Source organism: Bubalus bubalis, chromosome 12, assembly GCF_019923935.1.
Source record: "Bubalus bubalis isolate 160015118507 breed Murrah chromosome 12, NDDB_SH_1, whole genome shotgun sequence".
NCBI lineage: Eukaryota > Metazoa > Chordata > Mammalia > Artiodactyla > Bovidae > Bubalus > Bubalus bubalis.
In genome coordinates, this window is record NC_059168.1 from 92,342,591 (window position 1) to 92,367,353 (window position 24,763).

Sequence of the window (24,763 nt, forward strand, 5' to 3'; positions counted from 1 at the left end):
CAGCCTACTTTGACTTTAAGTATGTAGCTCTTTTTCCTTTTTATGCTGGTCATGGGATTCTCATGGTAGTCCTATACAGATGTAAGAGTTGTACCATAAAGAAGGCTGAGCCCCGAAGAATTGATGCTTTCAAACTGTGGTCCTGGAGAAGACTTGAGAGGCCCTTGGTCAGCAAAGAGATCAAACCAGTCGATCCTAAAGGAAATCAACCCTGAAAATTCGTTGGAAAGACTGATGCTGAAGCTGAAGCTCCAATACTTTGACCACCTGACTCACTGGAAAAGACCCTGATGCTGAGAAAGATTGCAGGCAAAAGGAGAAGGGGTGACAGAGGATGAGATGGTTAGATAGCATCACTGATTCAGTGGACATGAATTTGAGCAAACTCCAGGAGACAGATGGTGAAGGACGAAATCCTGGCATGCTGCAATCCATGGGGTCGCAAAGTCGCACACAACTTAGCAACTGAACAGCAACATACAGCACTTCTCTGTTTTGTGGCCTGAGTTTCTGCATGCTATTCCTTCCGCTTGGGGTCTTCTGACTCAGCTTGACCCTCCAAGAAGCTGTCTTACCTGCTCTCCCCTCTGTGTGGCCTCCAGCACTTACACCCTTCACAGGTCATTCAGCAGCAGCTTGCCTGTTAAGTCTGTCTGCCTTCATACTCTGTGGACTCTTTGCAGATGAAAGCACCTTTCTAATCTGGTGTATCTCTCTCTTTTTCTTTTTTTTGGCGACCCCACAAAGCTTGTGGGATCTTAGCTCCCCTACCAGGGATCAAACCTGCGCCCCCTGCATTGGAAGCTCAGAGTCTTAACCACTGGATCAAGCCTGAGACTATTTTTAACCTTTGTGGGGTCAAGGAGCACTTTGAGATTCTCTCTAGAAAAACACACATAGGCACAAAATTTTCCATGTGATTTTAGGAGAATTTAAAGACTCCATGAAACCCCTATTCGTTCATAGACACCATTGTTAGCAACATCTGCAGCTCATTTCATGAATGAACACATGAATAAAAGGATTTGTGAATAGCAGCTACTCAAAGACATTGTCATCAACATCATCATGAAAGAGAGCTGTTATGTGAGGCTTATTTCCAAGTCTATGTTAAGAGTCTTTACACATATCACCTCATTTAATCCTCACAACAACCTCTTGAGAAGGGGGCTCCTATAAATCCTATTTACAGATGAAGGAACCAAAGCTTGGAGAGATTAAATAACTCTCCCAAGGACACACAGCTAGTAGGACCAGTTGCTGTTGTGGTTGTTTAGTCTCTCAGTCATGTCTGATTCTTTTGTGACCCCTATGGAGCATAGCCTGCCAGGCTCCTCTGTCCATGGGATTTCCCAGATAAGAGTACTCTAGTGGGTTGCCATTTCCTTCTCCAACTAGAGGCAGAGTCAAGAGCAAATCCAGTCCTGCCTGATCGCAAGGCCCAGGCTCTTAACCACTGCACACAACTGGTCCTGAGCTGATCGCTGCAGTGGTAACTAGTCAGTCGTGGACTATAGTAACTAACCTACTCTCATCCCACACGCTACCATCTTTGCCATAAGGGAAGTTCCTCCCTCAGTGCATATGCCTGTGTGGACCCAAATTCTCTTCCCTCTTGCCCAGAAGGGCTTTAAAAAAAAAATGCTTGCAAAATAACTGGGTTCTAACAAGAACTGAAATCGTTATGTCCTTTGAGCATATTTGCATTTGAGGGACTGATGTTCCAGTCAATCTTCTAATGGCCCAGAAAGGAAGTTCAAGCCCCCCGAGGGATTCTGTAAAATTAAAATTTCACAGTAACTGCTGATGAAAGCACAATTCATGTTTCTATACTTTGTGAATGATTTTCTCCATAAAGCCTCTTCATGAACAGAAAACCTTTCAAGGGACTGGACATAAAAGTAGCAAATAAGCTTTGATATGGGCAAGCATATGTGTAAAAGCATCTTCGAGGGAAATGACCCAAACTGCTGCTTTAAAATGAGGGATCCCGGGACTTCCCTGGCAGTTCAGCGGTTAAGACTTCACCTTCCAATGCAGGGGGTGCGGGTTCAATCCTTGGTCAGAGAGCTAAGATCCCACATGCCTTGGGGCCAAAAAAAAAGACATAAATATTGCAACAAATTCAATAAAGACTTTAAAAATGGTCCACATCAAAAAAAAAAAAATCTTAAAGAAAAAAAAGAGGGGCCCCAAGCATTTGGAGAAGGGTGATACAAGGAAGGTATAGCAGCCAGAGCAACACGCTCAGGCTAGGAAGACCCTGGCTCAAGTCCTGACCCACCACAACCCTTCCAGAGACCTTGACACACTGACCTTGCCCCTCTAAGCCTCAGCAGCTCATCTACAACGGAGGAAAATGGCTGCAATAAAACCTGTCTACCTTCCAGGCCTATTATGTAGACTGAGGTAATGCATGGGAAAGCACTCTGTAAACAGGCAATTGCTGTTATATGGGATAGTTATTATTTTTAATGTCCAAGGAAATCACCCCAATGAGCAAGTTCAATTAAAAGAGAGGCCCACCAAATATCAAGCATCATTAGGACAGCTCTTGGATAAGAACACCAACACCGCGGTGGACTTGCACTTGGGAAACCTTCCACGACACCCTCAGGCAGAGTTGATGGATTTGTCTGTGCTCCGTGGTCCAGCCGCTGCCTTGCAGGGTGTTCATGTCTACATGACTGCTTCCCCGTGAGACAGGAGGCTTCAGGGTAGAGATTTTTCTTCTTTCTGCTCTCTCCCCCACCTACCCATCAGTGGGAAGCAGCCTCTAAGATGGTCTCCACGGATCCCTGCCTCCTGGAATTCATACCCTGTGTCGTCTCCTCTCACACTGTCACAGGCTTGATCTGTGAGACCAGTAGAGACAGAAGAAGTAAGGGAACGAACTTTCTGAAGGGCGTCTTTATATAAAGACTGTGCCCTCCTCTCTCTCCCTCTCTGACTGTCTCCCTCTCTCTTCCTCTCTCTTCTATCCTTCTCTCTCTTGTTATCGCTCACTTTGAGAAGGCCCAGGGAGAGGTAAGAAGTCCAAGCCCCCCGCCAATGGCCATGAGAGTGAGCTTGAAAGTGGATCTTTCCACCTCAGTCAAGTCTTCAGAGACTGTGGTCCTGGCCAACAAATTGACCACAGCTTCCCGAGAGGCTCTGAGCCAGAACCCCCAGCTAGGCCATGCTAGGATTCTTAACACTCGGAAGCTGCTGTGGTAAGCTGCTGAACTGAGGGGAAACTGGTTACACAGCAGTAGACGATGGATATACCATGCCAGTTCTAGAACAGGGTCCCAGAGAAAGAAAGCATTCTGAGGATAAAGTAATTTAAGACTCATATATCCTTAAAATGAATCAGATCAGATCAGTCGCTCAGTCGTGTCCGACTCTTTGCGACCCCATGAATCACAGCACTCCAGGCCTCCCTGTCCATCATCAACTCCTGGAGTTCACTGAGACTCACGTCCATTGAGTCAGTGATGCCATCCAGCCATCTCATCCTCTGTCGTCCCCTTCTCCTCCTGCCCCCAATCCCTCCCAGCATCAGAGTCTTTTCCAATGAGTCAACTCTTCACATGAGGTATACTATTTATTGAACGCTTAGTTATGTGCCAGGCATCTTACATATATGCCTCCATTTTGACATGAAAAAATACAATCCCATTGCTAACTAAAAAAAAAAAAAATTCAATCCCAGAATTTACAGCCACGTTGGATCTATTTCCAAGGATTGTGCTCTTTTCACTCCACTAAGTTGGATGGCTGGATAGATGGATTAACTATGAAAAACAAATTAGGGGGATTCCCTGGAGATCCAGTGGTTAGGACTCGGTGCTTTCGCTTGGCATGGGCCTGGGCTGAACCCCTGGTTGGGGAACTAAGATCCTGAAAACTGCCTGGCACAGCCCAAACAAACAAACGAGCACACACATCTATTAGTAAAGGGGTTGTGGCTGACACTTCAAGGAAGAATGGAGCACAGAAGAGTCCACAGGAGGCCACGTAAGATAAGGAAAGTGAAAGTGAGGGCTTCTCTGGTGGCTCAGCAGATACAGAATCTGCCTGCATTGCAGGAGACCTGGGTTGGGAAGATCCCCTGGAGAAGGGAATGGCAACCCACTCCAGTATTCTTGCCTGGAGAATTCCATGGACAGAGGAGTCTGCCAGGCTACAGACCATGGGGTCTCAAAGAATCAGACAAAGACAAGGAAGTGAAGTGAAGTGAAAGTCGCTCAGTTGTGTCTGACCCCATGGACTATTATAGTCCATGGAATTCTCCAGGCCAGAATACTGAAGTGGGTGGCCATTCCCTTCTCCAGGGGATCTTCCCAAACCAGGGATCAAACCCAGGTGTCCCGCATTGCAGGCAGATGCATTGCAGGTGGATTCTTTACCAGCTGAGCCACCAGGGAAGCCCAAGAACACAAGAGTGGGTAGTCTATCCCTTCTCCAGGGGATCTTCCCGACTCGGGAATTGAACCAGGGTCTCCTGCATTCCAGGCAGATATTTTACCAACTGTGTTATCAGGGAAGCCCCAAAGACAAGGAAAGGACCAAGCAATTGCCCTTGAAGGATGGACTGAAAATCCAGCACTCTTTTCTTCAACGGAGAGAGCAAGCTGACAGAGAAAACTCTGGCGGAAATCCACCAAATTCTGAAGGGTATGCCCAGATGGAACACGGTTCTATCTGCCAAGTGTGAGTGAATCTAAAGAAGGGGAGCCCCTCTTGAGCCTGGGAGAAGAAGGCTGGTTCACCTTTCTCTTCTACTGCTGGAATCCCAGCTAACAGCATCACTCTCCTCCCAGACAGATGACAAGAGACCCAGCTAAGGGGCCACCCACTGAAGGGCCACCAGGAAGTTCTGAGGTAGGAGCTAGACGGGCTCCAGATTGGACATGTACCATTGGCCGGCCTCCTCTTTGCACTTCCTGAGGCAAGAGATAGGTGGGCTCCAGTTGAGTAATTTACAACCAGCCCCCTTTTTGCTCTCAGAAATGGAAGTAACAACAGAAACAGGGTAAATAGTCAGTTTTCATAGCCTGTAAACATCTCAAGGGAATAATCAAGAACAAAAGAGGAAAAACCCTGAGTAAAGGATAAAGGAGACACTACACATGTGCACAAGGGCTCCTTGGAGTCAAAAGTTAGGGGATAACTCCAGGCTATAACGAGTCTTGCTCCTCCCAGAAGCCTTTCCTTAGGGAGATCCATCGTGGCTGAGGGGTATGTGTGCACCCCAGGGGAGGGTCCCAGAGTAGGTCAGGTGTGGAAAAAGAAACCAGATAATTGGCCTGAAGGAAGACAAAAGACCCGGAGGAACTGACTTATATAAATGACTTAACCACCACTTTGCTGTGCTTCTCTCTGGGCTGGGGGACGCCCACACCCTTTCTTTCCAGGTGCACATCTCTGCCTTGCTTCTGTCTCAACTAAACAGTTTCTGTCTGTGCTCTCCCACTTGTTGTTGTGCTCTGTCTCTAATAATAAACTTTGTACCTGCGTTTACAGTTTCTGCCTCTGTGATAAATACATTTTTAACTGGGGGCAAAGATCCAGGGAAAATTAGCTTCTAGCCTCTAGCCCTTGCCCGTTTGGTGGCTAGGATTCCTGGTTTTCATCTAGGCTACCCAGGTTCAATTCCTGGTCAGGGAATTAAGATCTTGCTTCATGTCACCGCTCACTGCTGCCTCGCCGAAATCAGTTCCAGGCTTCCTCTTGCCAGTGGAAAACGTGGTTCATGAGAAAAGGCCTCCCCATGCTGGCGAGGGACCTGCAAGCTTCCTTAGGGCAGCATCCTGGGATGGGGCTTCAGGGAAAATCTGCAGGTGGGGCAATTCCAAGCGTGTTTCCTCAGTGGGAACAATCATGGCAACATGATTGGGTTATTAGATGGATTAATAATGTGTTTAGCACTGTGCCTCACACACAATGGGGCTTCCCAGGTGGCTCAATAGTAAAGAATCCGCCTGCAGTGCAGGAGATGTGTGTCAGATCCCTGGGTCGGAAAGATCCCTTGGAGGAATAAATGGCAATCCACTCCAGTATTCTTACCTAGAGAATCCCATGGACAGAAGAGCCTAGCAGGCCACAGTCCATAGGGTCGCAAAGAGTCAGACACGTATGAATGACTGAGCACACACACTGGCACACAATGCCTGGTGCACACACACGTGTTTGAAAAAAAGCTAGTTTCTTTCTTTTCTTCCATTCTTTCTCATCACCCTTTGTCATACCTATTGACTGGTAAGATATCACCCAAGGAGCCGGTGGACGAGGGTGTTCTCCAGGATGAGCCCAAGGTTGAACGTACAGAAGTTAGCTCAGGGCAGGGACAGCCGTGCAGGTCTTCCTGTGTGTGCGTCTAGCTCTAGGGCAAACCGATACATGCACAAAAGCTGCTTGACTCGAATTCAGGAACCTGGATTCAAATCATAGGCCTGGCAACTACCAAGGGCCTTTTTTCATCATCTGAAAAAAGAGGCCTAGCAAGCCCACCCTCTCTCAGAAGGTGCTGGAAAGATGAAACACAACCCCACAAGTGAAAGGATGTTTATGAACAGCCTGGCACACAGTAGGAGCTAAATTAGTCCAATTTAGAATATTGAGAGCGGACCTCTTAGATTGTTCTTCACCTAATGAAGTTCCTCGGGGAGAAGGGCAGAGAGGGAGGGTCCCAGATTTTTTTTCCCTGATGATAGAGAAAGCAGAGGCTGGCCCTGCATAAATACACTTCTTGAAAAACAACAGTGAATCAGACATAGCTCCAGGGATGTGGGGAGTCAGCCTGGGGCTCCCCACATCCCTGGAGCTATGTCTGATTCATCCTTAACAGATGAACGGGTTCTGTGTGACAACATGCTATGTCTGAGCCCAGGAGAGCCACTGCTCCAGCTCCAGGTGAGGGAAGTTTAAACCAAGGAGGGGTCATTTGAGCTGGACGTGAAGCAGGTGTCTGCCAGGCAGAGATGAAGAGAAAGAAATTGGCCGAGGGGACAGTGTGGGCCAGGCAGGGCACCTGGAAGAGCAAGGGGTGCCCGCAGCCCAGGGTCAGTAGAGAGACTAAGCTACAGGGATCCACGTGGTCCGATGGATGGTGAGGGGCTCACAGAACAGGCGGAGGAGCTTGAACTTGATTCTTCAGGTGGAAGAGAACCAGGGACGTGCTTAATCAAGCAAGGCTGTAAGGACCTGGTTAGAATCTGAACAGAGAGAAGGTAGAGAGGGACTGGAGGCAGCCAGACCCAAGAAGGAGCCAAGGCTGGGAAAAAGGGGCTGGAGTGGTGGTGGGGGGGGAGGGCAGAGCGGGGGAAATGACCTGGCAAAGCGAAGAAGGATATGCTGGGAGTGGGCACAGGGGGAAGGCACAGGAGGGAGGGGGAGAAGAGGAAGGGTAAAGCCCCTCAGTAGTTCAAGAGAAAGAACTGCTCTGACAGCCCCCTTCACTTTGTTTTTCTGTGTTTTTTTTTTATGTGAACCATTTTCAAAGTCTTTATTGAATTTATTACAATACTCTTTCTGTTTTATATTTTGGTTTTTTGACTGTGAGGCATGCAGGATCTTAGTTCCCTGAAGGGGGATCGAACCCACAGCCCCAGCATTGGAAGGCAAACTCCTAACCGCTAGACCACCAGGGAAGTCCCAGCCCCTGCACTTGGAAGGAGCCATGTCTTCTGTGCACGTGGGCTGACTTTTCTATCTCACCCCCTCCGAGGTTCTGGCCACTAGAGACTGGAGAGGATCCTGCAGGGATAACCAGCCCTCTAAGGAGACTTCCCCTGTAGCAAAGGTACCGCCTGGCTCCAGTGGATTCCCCAGGAAGACAGTAATTCCTCATCCTCTAATAGAGCCAATAAATATCGTGAGAGGGTAAGTAATTAACAACCTTTCGCCGGAAAGGAGCAATTCTTGTGATCTATGGAGTTTCTTTTCCTGTTCACGTCTTTGTTGTTGCAAATACGATACTTCTGGTAAGCGTGCGGTGCGTTGTTCTCTGAGTTAATCGCCAAAGCATGTTGTATTTTTTATTAAATCCATTCATTACAATCGACTCATATGAATTAAAGCTGGAGGAGCTGCGGCGAGAGCTGTCATCCACCTTTGTGTCTGCTTCTGATCTTAATACTTTTAATGAGATCAAAACGGTTACCAAATAATTTAACCACAGGAAAAAAAAAAAGCCTATATTAGCAGGTGGGGAAGATAACCTTGCCCCTTTCGCAATTTCCATGCCCTGTAGCAACTTCCTTCGGTTATTTATTCTGGTGTCTGATTTCCCACCCGTAAAGAAGCTTTATTAGTGGTAATTATATTAGGCAAAGGGAAAAGAAAAACTTTGCAAACTTCTAAAGTGATTTACCTCTTGGCTTGCAGTTTTAATTAAAATTCCAGTTTATTTAGCAAATAGCTCTGAAAAGATTAGATACCAATTTAGCGCTATGTTTTTTTCCCCACTTTCCAATTCATCAGGGTGATACAAACAACAAAATAACGCATTTAATGACTCTTACTCCATCCCATCATAATTCAGCCTATGGAAAAGAGCTCTAATATCAATTATAAATTATAAATTAACTCCATTATGCTTTGCAAAAATCTCAACAGTAATCTCCCTGCTCTCGACTCCCTCCCTCACTGTGAGTAAATGATCTCAATTCACCACAAGGCCTCAAATTACCCAGTCTCTCCCATGTCAAAACTTCAAATGTGCTTATTAACTGGAACGGAAACAAAGAGAATCAGGTTTCTCTTTCATCAGCCTTTCCTCCTATTGGGGATTGTTGTTATTAATAGCTAAGGTGTGTCTGACTCTTTTGTGACCCCATGGACTGTAGCCTGCCAGGCTCCTCTGTCCATGGGATTTCCCAGGCAAGAACAATGGAGTGGGTTGCCATTTCCTTTTCCAGGGGATCTTCCTGAATCAGGAATTGAACCTTCATCTCCTGTATTGCAGGCATATTCTTTACTGCTGAGCCACTGGGGAAGTCCCCACAACTAGGGATACCAAACAACTTTTCCTGAAGTCATTCCTGACAGCTTGTCCCTAGTTGACCCGCTACCCAGGCCAGTTGAATGGTTTCCATGATGGCAGTCCCTCCAGAAATTCAGTCTAAATGCACTGTGTGTAGCTGCAACATCAATAATTCAACATACAAGCAAGTCATGCCTTTGAGGCGGGTGGCGTGTTCAGGGAATGCTGAGAGGTCTGACATTATAGGGGCAGAGGGTTAATGGCAGGAGACAGAGCCGGAGAGGTGAAAACAGGAGGGTAAAAGATGCAGCCCTTACCTTCAGGGAGCTGGTAGTACAGCAGGTGAGTCACACACATGAACAGATCGCTGCAATGCCTGCGGCCACATCTTACTCAGTGCCTGTGTCAGAGCCAAGCTCTTTCCTCACACTGTCACTCTCCGTCTCCACACAACCTGGTGAACAGCAGTGCAGCCCCATTTCACAGACGAGGTGACTGAGGTTCAGAGAGCTGACTCTTGGTGAGAAAGAGAGAAGCTGGCAAGAAGACTAGACAGGGAAAAGGAGTCCCCATGGGGGGAAGCAACAGGATATGCAAAGACCTGGTGAAGAGCAACCGACAGCCTGGGAGATCCTGTCTGTGGCCGCTTGGGCGTCATTGGATCACTTGAGCCTGTTTCCCCACTTGGCACAAGCAGGGTATTACCTATTATGTAAATCTGTAAGAGCCTGCTCTTCTTTTCCAACAACTGACTATGACTTGGGCCAACCCTGAAGTACCAGTGCTGTCTTAATAAGGTACCCAAGGAACAAAGAAGAAGTTTCCCAGAGGACTTGCCCCACTAAACTCCTCTGCTCCTCCTGACCCACAAAACCAGTCCGTCAATTCTTATAGACATGCCACTGCCATGGGAACCTCAAATCATACCATTACACCTTACTAAAAAGAACACTAAAAAGAATGTTTCCACTAATTTCTATAATAATAAACATTGTAGCTTCTATTCCCTGAGTTTATATTATGTGCTGTGTACTTTATATGTGCTGTCTCAATTCACCCTCACAACAGCACTCTGAAGTAGGTAGCTACACTGCCATTCTACTTTATAGAAGAGGAAACTGAGGCTCAGAGTAATTAGACAACTCAGTCTCTGGTAGGGCATCCAGTTAGCGATAGAGCAAAGATAGGACCCAGCCCTGTTAAGTCATCAGTCCCCAGAGAATTAAGCCTGGAAGAAATGAATAAGGTTCCTCTAACAAGCATAGGATTCCAATGACTAGGAAGTATATATGAGGCGGATGTATGCAGGGAAGGTGCAGGGGAGGGACCAGAGTCTGGCAGCTGGCCCCACTGGGAGCTCTCCAGAGTGCTGAACTGCCTCTGCCAATGTCCTCCGATTCACAGCGCCTGCCACCTGGGCACCCGTGCCCGTCCTAACCCTCACCTCCTGGTTTCAGTGTCTAATAGGGCAGTGATGAAATAGAGTGAGTGCAAGTGGGAGAACACCTGGGAGAGAGACAGCTAACTTCTAGAGTTAGCGAGCTTGAGGGGATGATGGGACACCTCACTGGAACTATCCTACAAGGGATTAGAAATACAGGAGCGGGAGTGGAGGGAAGTCAAAGCAAGAGATGCAAACTTGCGAGTTAGAGAAGACAGTACTGGAGAAAGACTGAGTGCGTTTTTGGAGTGGCTGCTGAGGAAGAAAAGCAAAGGGGAAGAAGCAGAGAGGGAAGGGGACTCCTCCTAGCAGCCCTCCACAGTGGGTACCAGGAACAAATAACTAGACTCTCCAACCCTGATATTTCATGAAAAGGTGTTCAAAGAGGGCAGAATTGTGTTGCCTATAGGCTTGAATCTGTGAATAAACAATTGCCACTGTCCTCAACCCCTCCTCCCCTCACTCCCTGAAAAAGGAAGAGAGAATGACAAAGTATTCAAGGGAAAAATAGAAAATAAACTGCCATATGGTCACATGATTCTAGTTAATCAAGATCATACCCACTCTTACATGAAGTAAAACACTTCCTTATAAATTTGAGAGGTCACCCAGAAAGCCTGTCTTTGGCCTTTCAGAACCACAGATCCTAAAGGCTTATATGATGGGATATTTATTTATAAGCACATCTCTCCCCCTACTGGCAAAAGCGATATTAGAAAAGCACGTTTATTCTCTGGCTCCATCCCTACTTCTCCTCTCCCACACACCTTTCATAAGACTAGTTATCCTCTTTTATTAACTTAGTCTTTCATTCAAGCATCAGTGCAATTTATGCATCAACTCAATGTCAAGCATTGGGAATTCTGAGAAGAATGAGGCACAGTCTCTGTCCTTGGGATGGGTACTTGTAAATACATCACAATGCAAAGTGGCAAACACTCCAGCAGATGCCTGTTTCCCCATTTGGGTTAAAGGGCTATAGGAGCATGAAGCAAGGTGTGAGTTATTGAAAGATGAGCTGGAATTTGTCAAGCCCAGAAGCCAGGAACATAGTCTAGGCTGGAAAAGGAGCCCTGTATGCAAAAGCAGAGCATGGTTAGGAGTCTCTCCAGGTCAGGAACAACAACTTAATTTTCTCTGAATTCTGGGTGCCTAGCCCAGTGCACATAACAGATGCTGGAGGAACAGATGGCATGAAGTTGAGCATGGAGGAATAAAGTATGACTGTGGAGTCCTGCAATGGAAGGGAAATTGAATGGAACCAAAATCTATAAGCCTCAGAATAAATTTTGATGTGAAACTGCTCAGGCTATAGCAGGTGCAGGCAGACTTTGGTCATTCATTTCTCCAGCCCAGGGCTCGATACTAACTGACATATCCATCTCAGCAAGTGAACAGCAGAAGGAATGCACACCCTCAAAGTGGCCAGTTCAAGAATGAGGCGCCAGCTCACAGCTAGAGTCTACCTTACTGATTAGAATTTTAAAAGGAATTACCAGGACTTTCCTAGTGGTCCAGTGGTTAAGAAATCTGCCTGTCAGTGCAGGGGACACAGGTTCGATCCCTGGTCCAGGAAGATTCCACATGCCGAGGGACAGCTAGGCCCCTGCACCACTACTGAGGCCCACGCACCCCAGAGCCTGTGCTCTGTAACAAGAGAAGCCACTGCAGTGAGAAGCCCACACACAGCAGCCAGAGAGTAGCCCCCGCTCGCCACAGCGAGAGAAAGCCTGTGCAGAGCAACAGAGTCCCAGCACAGCCAAAAGTAAATCAGTTTTTTAAAAAAAGGAATTATCAACAATTACAATCCAAATGTGACGGGTAGGGGGATATCTGAGGATCTTGTATCAAATTTTGGTTATCTTCTTTGTTTTTGAATGTTGAGTTGTATTGTCAACTTCCAAATCTCATTTTTCACAGCTCAACATGGCCAATATCTGTGACAAAAAGTCCTGCTTTCACTAGCTCCTAGAGATGAAAGTTGTTATTCCTCTCCTTTAAGTATTTAAGCCATACCTTTTAATTTACTTAATGAACTCAGAACAAACTGATTGATGGCCCTGCTCAGTTGGCAATGACAGCTGCTATTTCTCTGATGACCAGATAATTAGGCAATTGCATTAAGTGCATATCACCCCGATCAAGCGACAAGGTCTATTAAGACAAAGCCAGCCTACTTGTGGCTTTCAGTCGGCTTCAGCAGAGCACGGGGTTTTAAGCACTCTGGTACCCATTTAAACACCTCTGTGTTTTCACAGTGTTATGAATCAAGCACTTTCTCAGTGCACTCTGAAGAAACTGGGCCAGTAAAATTAGCTTTGTATCCTATTGCAAATAATGATTAGTAGAAATATTATTACATTAAGATCAGGAGACTGAGGTTCTAATTCATCCATCCATCTACTCAACAAACATTAATTTAGTGCCTATTACATGCTAGCTACTGGGCTAAGTGCTGGATTGTTATTGTTGTTCAGGTCCTAGGTCACGTCTGACTCTTTGTGACCCCATGGACTGCAGTATGCTAGGCTTCCCTGTTCTTCACCATCTCCTGCAGTTTGCTCAAATTCATGTCCATTGAGTCGGTGATGCCATCAAACCATCTCATCCTCTGTCATCCCCTTCTCCTCTTGCATTCAGTATTTTCCAGCATCAGAGTCTTTTTCAATGAGTCGGCTCTTCTTGGGTCTAACAAAACCATCACCACTACATGTGCTGAGCATCTTCTGTGTGCCAGGCATGGTTCTACACTTCACAGAGTCATTTAACACACCTGACAACCTTGGGGCATAAGTACCATTATCACACCCATTTTACAGATGAGGACAACGAGGCACAGAGAAGTAAAACAACTTACCTCCGTTTTCAGCCTCACAAGCAGCAGGGCCATGGACCAAACCCAGTCAGTCTGACTCCAGAGACAAATAACACATAGTTTCAGCCTTGGAGGGGCTCAGAGTTTCCTGGAGGGATACACAGACTGTGCACTCAATGGCTCTATGACCCAGGGAAAATCATTTCCTCTCCCTTACTAGTTTTTTATTGCCACACAAAAATTACAAATACAAGCCTACTGACTTTATACATAGTCATTTATCGGCTCAGAGTTCTGTAGGTCAGAGGCCCACCATGACTTTAGCTGAATCCTCTGCCTGGGTCATCACAGGCTGAAATCACAGTGTGGCCAGGGTTGGTGATTCTTGTCCTGGCTCAGGGTTGTCTTCCATGCTCAGTGGAAGAATTCATCTCCTTGCAGTTGGAGGGCTGAGGTCCTCATTTTCCTTCCAGCTGTCAGCCAGGGACCACACGCAGCACTGGTGACTGTCTGCAGTCATTCTGCCATAACGCCCCCCACAGGCAGCCCAGAATGTGGCGGCTCACTTTCTTCAGACAAGCCAGATCACATCTGTCTGGCTTCGTCTTCTGCAACCAGCCAGAGAAAACTGTCTTTCTTTTTTTTTTTTTTTTTTAAATTACAACACTTTGTTGCAGCATCGGCAAAGGTCAGATTTCTGAAGCTTGTGAAGATCCGGCAGCATTTCCATGTGAAATGTTACAACTTTACAGTTTTGTTTCTTATTTAATTCTACACGCAGAAACTAAAATATGGTAAAAGGAAGAATGCAAAACAGCTAGAAAAAAAGATGTAATCAAGTTGTAGCTTACAGATGTGCTTGCTCTTCAACTAAATTCACTATGCCTACTGGAAAGCAAACAAAAGACAACTATCCTAATAAATTAACAGATTGGCCAGAAACAGACTACGAACTCTCATTTCTATGTAGTGGGGGAAAACAAAACAAAACAAAAACAAGCAAAATAAAAGCTCTACTGTTTCCATACTTTGTTTAGAGACAGAGGCTGTAAACCCATGAAGGTCAACATCATCTCCGGATCCCCTTCTCTCTGTCCTTCGTCCATCTTCTGTGGTGTCTGCCTGGCATGCTGTTTGTTTTCAATGATACTTACAATGGGCTCGAGGCTGGTGTCAGACTCCCCAAGCCCTCTGGGTTCATGCTGTGTGTACGAATCATCTTTGCATTTTCCCTTTACCCTAATAGGCAGTGTTGTATTACTGACTCTGATGGATAAAACTGATTTTTCTCCCCTTGTTCCTTGTTCCTCATGAAAGAGATTCCTAAACAAAAGCCTTCCTGGTGGATTATCTGGTACCTGGATATCTTTCATTATTTTGCTGTCCTGCATGTAAGTTTTCACTAGAAGATTTTACTGCTTGCTCTATACTTTTCTACTGTAGTTCTGGAGCCCCCAAATGTATCTTCTTTCAACACGGGATGTTTAATTCAGAGACACTGAAACTCAAATCAAGTTTAAACTCAAGTTCATTTCCCCCAGAAAACTGTCTTTCAAGGGCTCACCTGATTAGGTCAAGCCCATCAAAGGACAATCCCCTTTGGCTGTATAATGGCACAAAGTCATGGAAGTGATATCTCATCATATATACCGGCCCTGTTGTTATTCATGCGCTAAGTCATGTCCAGCTCTTTGAGACCCCATAGACTGCAGCACACCAGGCTCCCTGTCCTTCACTGTCTCCCAGAGTTTGCTCAAACTCATGTCCATTGAGTCGGTGATGCCATCCAGCCATCTCATCCTCTGTTGTCCCCTTCACCTCCTGCCTTCAATCTTTTCCAGCATCAGTGTCTTTTCCAATGAGCCAGCTCTTCACATCAGGAGGCCAGACAAAATACTTGAACTTCAGCTTCAGCATCAGTCCTTCCAATGAATATTCAAGGTCGATTTCCTTTAGGATTGACTAGTTTGATCTTTCAGTCCAAGGGACTCTCAAGAGTTTTCTCCAACACCACAGTTCAAAGGCATCAATTCTTCAGTACTCAGCCTACACAGGCCCTGCCCACACTCAAAGGGGAGAAGACTATCCATGTGGGAAAATCCTTAGGGGCTATTTTAGGATTCTGCCTATCACATTTTCTGCTTTTTTTTTTTTTTTTTTAATTTTCTGTTTTGCTTTCCTAGTCTGAGGCTAGAATAGATAACAGTACTATCTACTACTTATATAGTGATTTACATTTATTAAAGACGTTTTCACATATTTTATCTTATTTGAGCCCTACAATCCAGAGATTTAGGTGCTCTGGGAGCAAGGTTAGTCTCACTGTCTGTCAGAAAGAGGAATCCGAGGGTCTGAGGAGTTAACCTTCCCCCTGCCATGCTGGTAGAGCCTGGGAGACCAAAGACTTAGTGACAGTCCTGATTCTAGCATCTGGGCTCCCTCCTCAAGCCCGTGCTGGCAGGACGATGTGAGAGGACTGGAAGCAACTGAAGCAGAAAGAACACAGGCTTTGGAGCCAGACATACCTGGGTTCAAATCCAAGTTCTGCCCCTTATGAGCTCCAGATCTTGGGAAAGTCACTTCCTCTGTCTGGGCAGCCTCATGTTTAAAATGGGGGGAGTTGGGCTACTCAGTCTCCAAGGGCTCTTTCAGCCTCAGATCAGGACAGAAATGCTTCAGATACACAGTGGAAGACTACTGACTCCATGATTCTATCCTGGTTGAGGGAGAACCTCTAACTATACCCTTCATCCAGGTATCCCCGTGGTTTGGGGAAATCTTTCCATTTCATTATTCTCCCAGGGCCAACATGGCTTAAGCAACAGAAGTTCATATTCTCACAGTCCTGGTTCCCGGAAGTCCATAATCAAAGTGCTGGCAAGGTTGGTCCCTGCACAGGACTGAGAGAGAAGCTGCCCCATGTCTCTCTCCCGCTCCTGGAGGATGCTGGCAACCCTGGAGGTTCCTTGCTCTGCACATGCATCACTCCAGGTCCTGCCTTTGTCTCCATATGACCTTCCCCCATGTGTCTCTGTGTCTTTTTCTTTTCTGTTTCTTGCAAGGACACTCATCATTGAATTTAGGCCCCATTAATCCGAGATCATCTCATCTCAGGATCCTTAATTTAATTAGATCTTCAAAGACTCTATTCCCAAATAAGGTCGTATTCACAGATACCAGTTAGAACTTGGACATATCTTTTGAGGGGGACACAATTCAACCCACATCATAAATTGATTTATGGATACCATGGTTGATGGAATAGAGATGATTTCCAATTTTTCCTTATTACGAAGAACACTGCAGTAAACATCCTCATTGCGTCTCTTTGTGTACAAGAACAAGAACTTCTGTAGAAGTGGAATTGTTTGGATCATAGAGTGAACACGTTTTCAACTCTGCAAGCTACTGCTAAATATTTTTGCCAGTCTAATTGATGTGAAATGGTATCTCATCTTCATGATTATACCAGTGAGATCGAATATTTTTGCAAACATTTACTGGACATTTGGGTTTCCTCTTTGAAGATTTTTTTTGAGCTCTAAATAAGTGGTTCCGTATCAGGATTATCCAGGATCATCTCAAAAGAGATGGTGATTTAGCAGAGGCGAGCTGCTAGAAATCTGAATGCTGAAAAGCACACCAGGAGACTGAAGCCTAGACCCAGGGAAGGTACATGCGTGCTCAGTTGCTCAGTCATGTCTGACTCAAGGACTGTGGCCTGCCAGGCGCCACTGCAGGCAAGAAATATTAGCGTGGGTTTTCATATCCTTCTCCAGGGGATTTTCCTGACCCAGAGATTGAACCTGCATCTCCTGCATTGGCAGGCAGATTCTTTACCACTGAGCCACCTGGGAAGTCCCTCCCAGGGAAGAAGCACTGTATTAATGGTAGTAACTGCTTTATCGAGGCTTCCCTGGTCATACAGTGGTAAAGAATCCACCTGCCAATGCAGCAGAAGCCAGTTTGATCTCTGGGTTGGGAAGATCCCCTGGAGAAGTGAATGGCAACCCACTCCAGTATTCTTGCCTGGGAAATCCCATGGACAGAAGAGCTTGGCGGGCTACAGTCCATGGGGCTGCAGAGAGTCAGACATGACTTAGCAACTAAACAACAACAAATACATCTATGTGCGTTAAGGCCTTTCTTTTAAAATGGAACTTGAATTTTCAAGATTCACCAAAGATAATATCAGTTCTACTGTTGAGATTAACCTGAAAAAAATGTTCAAAGATGAACTATTCACAAAACGTCAATGAAGATGATTAAGACTAGAAAATGACAGCATTTCAAAGCTGTAGCCTGAAATTCAGGTGCAAAACATACAGGACTGGGTTTTTGTTTGTTTTTAATTTTTATTGGAGTATAGTTGATTTACAATATTGCATCGGTTTCAGCTGTACAGAAAAGTGAATCAGTTATACATATACATACATCCACTCATTTTTTTATTCTTTTCCCATCTAGGCCATTACAGAGTATTGAGTAGAGTTTCCTATGCTATACAGTAGATCCTTATTAGTTATCTATTTTATGTATCATAGTGCTTGTATGTCAATCCAATCTCCGAATTTATCCCTTCCTCCCAGGACTGGGTTTTACAGTACAATACACATACACACACCATTTGTTTCTAAATGATTGTCACTAAGTTTTAAAATTATTATTATTATTTATTAATATTAATACCTCATGATATTACTATAAGACTGCCTATATCTAGTTTAGTAGCTTTAAAAGTTAAACTAACTTTAAAAAACTTTCACAAAAATTTTCAAAAGGCAGTTTTAACTTCTTGTGGCACCTGTATTTTCTAAAACAACAGGAAGGCTAACGCTTACCTCACTGTTGCTCCATCAACAAGCTCCTCTGCACTGAGGTGGAGAGCCAACCAGCTCATCCCAGCTTTCCCAGGACTATCCTGACTTTAAACACAGAATTCCAGCACCCTGGAGCCCTCTTATTCCCAGGCAAGCTGGAACAGCTGGTCATCCCAGCACAGGGGCAGCTTCCTTTCACTGGTGCATGGGAGGAAGGCCTGAGAGTAGCAAGCCCTTCTCCTGTACTTTAAACCTGAAAGGTAGTCGTGCGTCTGAGAATTATTCCTTACTGGTAGGGAAAAAAATAAAATTCTGCATGTGGTTCACCTGATAATACCAGCCTGGATTTCACAGCCAAAGGGTTAGAAGAAACCTTCACAAGTCAATGTTCTTAATTCTCTTCTGAAGAATTCCAGGAAACGGATTCCAAAAGGCCACCTTTGAAACCCATGCTACCACCCATGATCCTTTTAAAATATTCAATTCTATCTACCATCATATCATTTTCATTCTCAGCACTGAGCTGAATAAAGAAACCTTAAAGATATGCTACCCACAGGAAATCAGGTGAAATTATTACAGACCTTGAAAAGGGGCACCAGAACAAAGGCTGGTAGAAGCATCTTTGGACTTTGTGGGGAAAGAAGACTAGATTTTAAAAACCTTAAAAATAAGAATACTAGAGACTTTAGAACAGAGTGTCAAACAAACAGCTTTAAAGCCTTGGTTATAATCTGTTGTATTCAGTACGGTAATTCTAAATGGGCTCTCCAAAGGAAGGCAAAGCCTACCATTTATGAGATGCCTACTGTATGCCAGTTGCTCTCATGCTCACTATTTCATTTTAATCTCCTAATACCCCAGTGGAAAGATCATATTTTTCCATTTTTAAAGAAGAGGAAAGCATTCACACCACCATATGTTAGGTGCTGGATGTGCAATAATAAATGTGGAGTCATAAAGATAAAATGATAAGGAGCAAACATGATATTCACAAGTAATAAAAAGGAGAGTCATGGTTCTTGCTTTCATGGAACTTAGAATCAAGTGGGGAATGCTAGACACTTAAAAATTATTACAAAAACAATTATGAGTTACCCAGCACAGGGGGAAATCAAGGCAGGTTCTGGAGAGCTGATGAATAAGAGGACACATGGCCATGATTAAAAAAAAATCTACGAACAATAAATGCTGGAGAGGATGTGAAGAAAAGGGAAACCTCCTACACCATTGGTGGAGATGTAAATTGGTGCAGCAGCTATAGAGAACAGTATGGAGTCTCCTTAAAATAAATTTAAAAAAAAACTAAAAATAAGAGCTACCATATAATCCTGCAATGGAGAAAGAAATGGCAACCCACTCCAGTATTCTTGCCTGGAGAATTCCATGGACTGAGGAGCCTGGTGGGCTAAGTCCATGCAGTCGCAAAGAGTCGGACACAACTCAGTGACTAAACGACAACATAATCCTGGAATCCCACTCCTGGGCGTACGTTCAAAGAAAACCATAACTCAAAAAGATACATGCATCCCTATGTTCACTGCAGCACTGTTTACAAAAGCCAAGACATGGAAGCAATCTAAATGTCCATCAACAGGAATGGATAAAGAAGATGTGGTACATATATACAATGGAATATTACTCAGCCATTAAAAAAGAATGAAATAAGGCCATATGCAGCAACATGCATGGACCTAGAGATTGTCATACTGAGTAAAGTAAGTCAGAGGGAGAAAGACAAATATCACATGATATCATTTGTACGTGGAATCTAAAAAAATGGTACAAGTTATTTACAAAACAAAATTAGTCATAGAAAACAAACTTATGGTTACCAGCACAGAAATTAGAGGGAGAGATAAAATGGGAAATTGAGGTTGACACATATATTCTACTACATATAAAATAGATAGGGCCTTCCCTGGTGGCTCAGTGGTAAAGAATCTGCCTGTCAATGCAGGAGACATGGGTCCCATCCCTGGTCCAGGAAGCCCAACATGCTGCAGAGCAACGGAGCCTGGGCACCACAACTATTGAGTCCATGTTCTCGAGCCCAAGAACCACAACTACTGAGCCCACGAGCTGTAACTACTGAAGCTCGCATGCCCTAGAGTCTGAGCTCCACAACAAGAGAAGCCACTTCAGTGAGAATCCCATGCACCACAGCTAGAGGGTGGCCCCTGCTTGCCACGACTAGAGAAAAGCCCTCGCAGCAACAAAGAGCCAGCACAGCCAATAAATAATAAATTTTTAAAATTAAAAAATAAAATAGATAACTAATAAGGACCTACCCAGGGAACTCTTCTCAATACTCTGTAATGACCTAAATGGAGAAAGAATCTAAAAAAGAGTGGATGGATGTATAAATGATCCACTTTGTTGTACAGCAGAAACTAACACAACATTGTAAATCAACTACACTCCAATAAAAAATAAATTAAATATATGTGCGTGTGTGTGTGTGTGTACATTGGGGAAAAAAAAAGAATAATTAAGAGGACAGGAGTTGAGAAGAGGTGGGAGAGAAAGGGAAACAGTCTCCTGATTCTGGGTATGGGAAGCAACAGACATCCCAAGGGGCGAATGCTCAGCTATGTGCCCGAGACAACACAATGTATCAGTGGGTCAGACTGGGGTTCTGAATCCTGTGCTTTCTGACTCCAGAATTCACGTTCTTTTCACTGTAAATACGATGTGACCAGCTGTGCTTCAAACCTGAAAGGGACAGTCCACAGAGTGGAGCTGGTTCCCAGCAATGATACTCCGTGTTTCCCAAGCTAGTCTGATCAGAAGAATCAGTCCACAGGGGCTTGTTAAAAAAAGAAAGATTCGCCCCAGTCCTACCCCTACTGGGAAATCAAAGTTTAACAAATGCCCCAGGTGCTTCGTATGATCAGACGGAGTTTGAGATAATGCTGAGTCATGGCTTTGGAAAACCAAAAACCCAACAGGCTGGCAGTTTACAACTGCAATCGCCTGGACATTTTTAGGAACTGGGTGGAGCTCCTGGAAGTAATTTAGCCTTTCAAAAGGAAAACAGATGGACAAAAAGTAAATAAAAACTCTAGAGATCCATCAGTCAGCCAAATAAAATGGTCTCCCTCTCTTCCAGATTTTCTATGGATTTCTACCGGCTCTTCCTACTGGATTTAAGTAGTGTCTTCTCGGTATAATTTTGTGACTGCTGTCAAAACAGGATCCATTTCCACACCAGAAGGCTCAGCAACATGCTGCTAATCTGGCGTCATCACTAAGGAACTGAAGCAGCAAGACAGTAAGAAACCACAAGCCTTGGCTTTCATCTGGGAGGGGTTATGGATTCAGAATCCAAACACTTGGGTTCAAATTCTAGCCCTTAACACTTATGAGATGGACAAGGTCATGAACTTCTCTGAACCTCATTTTACCCAGCTGCACAGGGGGCTAATAACACACACTCTGCAGAGTTATTCTGAGGAATACGTGACTTAATAGAGTGGTGGTCTGTCTGGCTCAGCCTTAACAAATGTTTGTTAATAAATAACAAATAATAAAACAAGGGCCCTCCAGCAGGGCCAGACAAAAGGGAGGGCAGATGGAAGGTGTCGAAAGGCCAGGGACACCCTGCCCCGGGTGGCAAGGACGTGCCAGACTCCCCAGGCTGTGTGTGCCAGGGCGAACAGACAAGCTCCTGCCTTTGGGCGCTGCAGGTCTACACAGGTGGAGGCTGCTGACCCACACTGTTCGTCCTCTGCACAAAAGCGGGTCAGTGCTTGTCTGGTGGAGGCAGGTGCAGTGGGAGAAGCAGTCGCCATGGGGTCAGACCAGGGCTGGGGTTCCAGTGCCACCCCCAGGTCCACTTGCCCGCTGCTACCAGTAAGGCAGCTCCCACTTGGCGCCTGGCCCCGGGCAGACCCTGGATGATGCTTATCCGCTTCCCTTTCTCCTCAGGAGGAGAGCCATGCCTGAGCGTCGCCTCTTCTTTTATCTCCACACGGCCTGAATTTGATTTAACTCTGCGTCTTCCTCCTCAACGAGGTTGAAATATATCAGTTTACTTAATGGCCCATCAAGCAACGAGGCCTTTATTAAATAGCAGCGTGGTACCCAGGCGCTGAGGTGTGAGGAGCCCACAAATCTCTCCCCACTGCTTTGGTGAAGACAGCTTCACGGGTCCCAGGGTGCCTCGGCCTCTCGCTGCCTGGAGGGTCGCCGGAGATGCCCCCGTGGCTGAACACCTGAGCCCCCACCCCCGTAAGAAAGGATGGTGGCAGTCCCCAGGGGAGGGAGGCTCCAGGGAGCCAATCCTCTGACAGCGTGGCTGTCTGTTCCCCCCAAACCCCCGGCCTGGGGTGCAGGACAGCACACTGGACTTGGCATCCACAGAGACCTGGGTGTGGGCCTCCGCCTCAGCTTCCTTATCTGTGATGTGGAGCTAATGAGGTCTACCCGCCTGGCCTCAGGGGGTGGCTGGGAGGCCCCCTAAAGCACGGCAGTAATTCTGCTGTCACCCTGTAGTGAGGGCCAGTGCTGGCCAGTCACACAGTACCTCAGCACTGACCAGGCCCCGGCCACTCACCAGAGGCTGTGACTTGACCAGGACGTGTCTCTCTCTGCCGCTGGGGAGGTTTTCCCTACTTCCAGTTCACCACACCTAAACAGGCCTTCCACACCACACAGAGGGCTCTGATCTAGATGTGTGGCTTTTGTCTCTCTCTCTCTCTCTCTCTCTCTCCAGAGAGGGCAATGGCACCCCACTCCAGTACTCTTGCCTGGAAAATCACATGGATGGAGGAGCCTGGTAGGCTGCAGTCCATGGGGTCGCTAAGAGTCAGACACGACTGAGCGACTTCACTTTCACTTTTCACTTTCATGCCTTGGAGAAGGAAATGGCAAGTGTTCTTGCCTGGAGAATCCCAGGGACGGGGGAGCCTGGTGGGCTGCCGTCTGTGGTTGCACGGAGTCGGACACGACTGAAGTGACTTAGCAGCAGCAGCAGCAGCAGCAGCAGCAGCAGCTCTCTCTCTCACACAGACACACACACATGTGTTGAAGTCCCTCCAGTGGCTCCAGCTCTCAGCGTGCAGATGGGACCTTGAGGACATGGCTCCCGCCTACCTCTCAGGTCACAGGTTCCCTTGCTCTCCCCTCCTCATATCCTGTATTCCAGCCCGAGTGAGATGTTTGCCTGGGTTCTCACCTGCCACTGTGCAGCCATGCATGCTGAACCCTTAGCCCGCCTCTACCCCCAAAACCTTGCTCATCCCTCTCTTCCTTCCAGACTCAGCTCAGAGACCCCTGCTCTGGGAGACCCTCACCGACCCTGCATCTGAGTCAGCTCTACCCCTCCACCCCTGTTCACACTGCTGTTCCTCCATGGGGGTGCAGTAACCAGACAGTGAGCTCCCTGACAGGAGGGGCCCATGGGTGTCATTTCTTTGCTCACTCAGGGCTCAACGGAGTCCATGGCACAAAATAAAGAGTTCAGGTAATGTTTGAGGAATGGATGAAAAAATCATTTCAGCCAATGTCTATGAAGCTTATTTTCTGGCCATTGTGCACTGGAGTGTGAGTAACAAACAGATATGGACAGATATTGGCCCTTTCACTAAGTAAATAAGTGTTAGTCACTCAGTCGTGCCCGACTCTTTGCGACCCCATGGATTGCAGCCCACCAGGCTCCTCTGTCCATGGGATTTTCCAGGCAAGAATGCTAGAGTGGCTTGCCATTTCCTTCTCTAGGGGATCTTCCCGACCCAGGGATCGAGTCCAGGTCTCCTGCACTGCAGGCAGATTCTTTACTGACTGAGCTACAAGGGAAGCCCTTCCACTGGTTGAATTTAAAATCAGGTGGGAAAGAAAGAAAACTTAAAAAGTCGTGAAATAAAGTCGATTCGTGCTGTAAAAGCAGAGACCTGGAGACAGAAGACAGGAGGAGACACTAGGCAGGAGGAGAGGTCAACACAGTCCATCTAAAAAGAGAAGCACCTCGCCAGTCTGGAGCCCGGCCAGGCTACTTCACTTAAACAGAATGTAGCAGGAACCCAGAAAGAAGGCTTCGAGGCTTCTAACAGTCAAATATGTCCAAAAGACTAAGCCCCTTACTTACCTGAGTGCCTCTCACACACAGCGGCCTTTGCCAATACCTCCCATTTCAGCTCATCCCGCCTCCCTCTGTCTCCCAGCACCTTTGTGCATACTTCTAATAGAACTCTTAGCGTCTCGCGTTGGAATCACCGGCTATGTCTGCACCCCCAAGACTGGGCCTCCCAAGGCCACCATGTGTGGCATCTAAGCCATGCCCAAGGATGTGGTGATGCTGTCCATGTGCAGGCATCTTTAGTATCTGGAATACAGTACTTTTCACATTTCATATTTACAACAAATGGATTATTGATGATAACAAATATAAGCTATAATACTTACATATTATTACAATGAAAGTATCTGTTGATTTAAACTGGGAATTCAGAAATATTCTGGTTTGCTAAACAGACAGACTAAATCTGATGATTTAGTTTGGGCCAATTTATATTTATGATGAGAATTTTCTGGCATGTGATCGTCAAGTGTCTCATGTTAACAAGACAATGTATATCGTTCCCCTTTGACAAACTAGATTATCAAAACACTCTGTTAATCTAATAAAACCTAAAACAGACTGTATTTCTAAATAAGATCTGTTTTTACTTCTAACATATAAGTGGTGATTACTTTTACCTTTAAAATCCTTCTTGGTC

At 45.8% G+C, this 24,763-nt stretch overlaps 1 protein-coding gene and 1 long non-coding RNA gene across 3 annotated transcripts in view; one reads left to right on the forward strand and one right to left on the reverse strand.

The window, feature by feature from the left end:
* The window catches only part of TTLL11 (tubulin tyrosine ligase like 11), a 262,147-nt gene that overhangs the window by 218,763 nt on the left and 18,621 nt on the right, over nucleotides 1-24,763 (reverse strand). The window lies entirely within an intron of this gene.
* On the forward strand, nucleotides 7,722-22,097 carry LOC123328634. Its single transcript, XR_006543607.1, has 3 exons — nucleotides 7,722-7,866; nucleotides 21,157-21,318; nucleotides 21,975-22,097. It is a non-coding gene; the product is annotated as an uncharacterized LOC123328634 (long non-coding RNA).